Genomic DNA, 4,392 nt, shown 5'->3' with positions numbered 1-4,392 from the left:
AGCTTTATTGCATATTGCAAACATGTACTACACTAGCATACCTTCCTTCTAATTATGTGGCACCATTAAGTGTCAACTTACATTTTTTAAAAAAAAAAACAAAAAAGGAGGGCTGGAGAGACGGCTCGGGATTGAGAGTGTGTACTGTTCTTTCTCTTGAAGATGACCGGGGCTTGCTTCCCAACACCCACATCAGGTGGCTCACAGCCACCTGTAACTCCAGTTCCAGCTGGTCCAGCTCCCTCTTTTGGACTCTGTGGGCACCTGCACTCACACACGTGTACCACACAGACACAAGCATACACACGTAGTTAGAAAAAAATTAAAATGCCTTCAATCCCAACACTTGGGAGGCAGAAACAGGCTGATCTCTATGAGCTCGAGGCCAGCCTGGTCTACATAGTGAGACCATGTATTTAAAAAAAAAGTTTTTAAGAGCTTTATAAACACAAATAAGTAAACAAACAAACATTCTTTTGAAAAAAGACTAACTACCATTGCTGGTTATCTGTTCCTACTCCCAAATCTTGTCAGCTATGATTTATACTTTTCAAGTCTAGACCAGTACTTCATAGTTATTGTATCTCCTTGAATCCATCTCTTTGGGTTTTTTGTTTTTTTGGTTTTTTTTTTTTTTTTGAGACAGGGTTTCTCTGTGTAGCTTTGCGCCTTTCCTGGAACTCACTTGGTAGTCCAGGCTGGCCTTGAACTCACAGAGATCCGCCTGGCTCTGCCTCCCGAGTGCTGGGATTAAAGGCGTGCACCACCACCGCCCGGCTGGTTTTTATTTTTAAATCAATATGCTATCTCTTTCATCCTTTGTGATTGCCTCCTCCTTTTGATTGGTTCTTTGACTTGTCTTCTGGTTTGGTTTGGTTTTAGGGACACAATGTAGCCAAGTTTGACTCAAACTGAAGATGACCCTGCCTCAACTTCCCGGGTGCTCACTTACAGGTGTGAACCTCCCACTGGCTTTTTCTTCCTCTTTATAGTCAGACTTTCTGTATCTCTTCTAAAAGTGATAACACATTTCAACTCAGTAATTACTTATATTTAATGTGAGATTCTGTCTCTTGATTTACAAGTTTAATCACGTCTTTTTCCACATTTATTTAATTTCTGCCATACAGTGAGACTTCTATAAACCATCTTATTCGATATTTCCTACTTACTAGATGTAAGCTTTCCATTTTTACTTCTTTCATAACTTTTATTGGATGGAATTTTCTTTTGCTAGTTTGAAAATTATTCATTTTATTTTCATTCTTCCGCTTATTTATTTATTTATTTATTTATTTATTTATTTATTTATGTGTGTATTCTTCTTTCCTTCCTTCCTTTCTTTTGAGACAGGGTTTTAATGTGTAACCCTGGCTGATCCAGAACTCACTACGTAGACCAGGCTGGCCCTGAAGCCACAGAGTAACTAAAGGGATTAAAGGCATACATCACCATGCCTGGCTTCTTCCTAGTTTTGAGCTTACCAGGTCTTCTCACCTTCCCCTGGGCCTCATTCTACTAGATTCTACTTCTTTTCACACCCACCCTGGTGTTCTGTGTCCTCCAGACTTCAGGGCTTACTGATGTGCACTGGTCAGCTTCATCACGGCTGGCACGAAATACCCGGCAAGGACAACTAACCCAGGACGTATTTCGTTTGTTTCTGTCTTCCACCCATCACGGCAGGGACTGAGAGATCCCAGAGCAGGTCACACCGTGAGGGAGAGGAAGCCAAGCAGAACCGTGACGGGAAGGGGTCAAGACAAGGTACTGCCCCAGGGCCCGCCAGCTACTTCCTCTCACCTGGCCCAGTCGCCCACAGTTCTACCCGCCCTCCCCCCAATAGTATATTCAACATCTGAATCCATCAATAGACTGAACTATCAGCTGGGGCACGGGGCTGGAGAGATGGCTCAGTGGTTAAGAGAACACACTGTTTTTGAGTTCGGTTCCCAGCACCCAAATCAGGCAGCTCATAACTGCTTGTAACTTCAGCTCCTGGAAATCCGACACCTCCTCTGGCCTCTGCACACTTGAGTTGCACATATGTACATTTAGGCACATACACATAAAATAAAATAAATAAATCTTTAAAAAAAATTAGCCCTCATGTGGTGGTGCACACCTTTAATCCCAGCACTTTGGAGACTGAGGCAGGCAGACCTCTGAGTTGGAGGCCAGCCTGGTCTACAGATTAAGTTACAGGACATCCAGGGCTACACAGATAAATCCTATCTAAAAAAAAGATAATAATTTAGTCCTCATGATCTAAGCGTTTCTGGAAACACCCCCAGACACACCCAGAGGTGTGCTTTGTTAATCTCCTAGGTGTTTTTCAATCCAATCGAATTGACAAGATTGATCATTGTAGATGTGAGGGTGCTAGTGGATCAAGCACTAAGATCAATCACAGTAGCACAGTTTGGGGTATTTTTGTAAGGTTTATTTTATTTTTAATTATGTGTATGCTGTATATCTGTGTGTGAGGATGTGCTTGTAAGTGCAGGTGCCAGCAGAGACCAGAGGAGGATGTCTGACTCCTTGGAACTGGAGTTATAGGCAGTTGTGAGCCACCTGATGTGGGTGATAGGAACTAAGCTCAGGTCCTCTGGAAGAGCAGTAGATGCTCTTAACCACTGAGCTGTCCCTCCAGCCCTTGGGTTTTCTGTTTCTGTTTTTAAAGACTACCATATCTTAGGGCTGGAGAGGTGGCTCAGCATTGAGAGCACTTGCTGCTCTTCCAGAGGACCTGGGTTGGGTCCCCAATAACCAAACGGCAGCTCACAGTTGTTGGCGACTCTAGTTCTAGAGGTCCCAATGCCCTCTTCTGGCCACTGCAGGTACTGCATGCATATGGTACACATACTTACATGTAGACAAAATACCTAAACACATAAAACCAAATAACTCTTAGGGGGAAAAGACTATTATATCTTGTTAACCTATATCCAAAGTGTCTTTCAGAGGCTGTGGGTAGGAAATGATCCAAGACCTGAAATCTTGAGAGATTTGTTTTGCAGTTTTTAAAGATTACACTTATTTACTGAGTGTGTGCTCTGTTCCAGCCATTATGTATCTGTTGAGGTCAGAGGACAACTTGAAGAAATCAGCTCTCTCCTTCTACCACGTGGTTCCTGCGGGTCCAATTAGGTCATCAGGCTCATTAACAAATCTTTTACCCACTAGGCCAGCTGTTTTCAACCAATAAATTTTGACCCCTTTGGCAAACCTCTGTCCCCTCAAATACTTATATTATCATTTATAACAGTAGCAAAATTACAGTTATGAAGTAGCAACAAAAATAATTTTGTGGTTGGGGTCACCACAGCATGAGGAATTAAAGGATCACAGCATCAGGAAGGTTGAGAGCCCTGCACCAGGTCACCTCACCATTCTCAGAGTGTCTTTTTGTTTTATTTTGTTTTGTTTTTTCAAGACAGTGTTTCTCTGTGTAACAGCCCTGACTGTCCTGGAACTCCCTTTCTATACCAGGCCAGCCTCGAACTCACAGAAATCCATCTGCCTCTGACTCTAAAGACGCGCACCACCACCACCATGCAGCCTGAATATCTGTTTTGTTTGTTTGTTTTGTTTTTGTTTTTTGAGACAGGATTTCTCTGTGTAGTCCTGGCTGTCCTAGAACTTGCTTGTTAGACCAGACTGGCCTTGAACTCAGAGATCTGCCTGCCTCCCAAGTGCTAGGGTCAAAGGTATGTGTGAGCTCCCACCTCCTGGATGCCTAAAAATATCTTTATTTCAGGTTTTGGTAAAATTATACTTTAGCTGAACATAAAAATTCTGGTCATACTGGGTGTGGTGGCGCTCACCTTTAATCCTAGCACCCAGGCAGCAGAGGCAAGCAGACTCCTGTCAGTTTGAGACCAGCCCTGTCTATGTAGTGAGCTCCAGGACAGCCAGACTTACATAGTGAGTCCCTATCTTAAACAAACAAACAAACAAAAAACAAAACAAAAACCCAGCAACAACAAAGCCATTAGCCAGGTGTGGTAGCCATGCCTTTAATCCCAGCGCTTGGGAGACAGACAGGTGGATCTCTGAGTTTGAGACCAGTCCTGGTCTACAGAAGGAGTTCCAAGATAGCCTGGGCTACACAGAAAAACCCTGTCTTGAAAAACTAAAAAATAAAATAAAATAAAAAATAAAACTTCTAATTCCTAAGTTTTTTTTTCCATCCAGAATCACCATTCCTGAAACTGACGTCAGGATGCTAATGCAGGTAGGTTGCAAGCTAAGGCTAGCCTGAGCTACACACAGTGAGCAAGCTAAGGCTAGCCTGAGCTACACACAGTGAGCAAGCTAAGGCTAGCCTGAGCTATACACAGTGAAGCAAGCTGAGGCTAACCTGAACTACACACAGTGAATCAAGCTAAG

This window comes from Peromyscus californicus, unplaced genomic scaffold (assembly GCF_007827085.1).
Source record: "Peromyscus californicus insignis strain IS unplaced genomic scaffold, ASM782708v3 Scaffold_4__1_contigs__length_199733344, whole genome shotgun sequence".
NCBI classification, from domain to species: Eukaryota; Metazoa; Chordata; class Mammalia; order Rodentia; family Cricetidae; genus Peromyscus; species Peromyscus californicus.
This window is presented reverse-complemented; position numbering follows the sequence as displayed.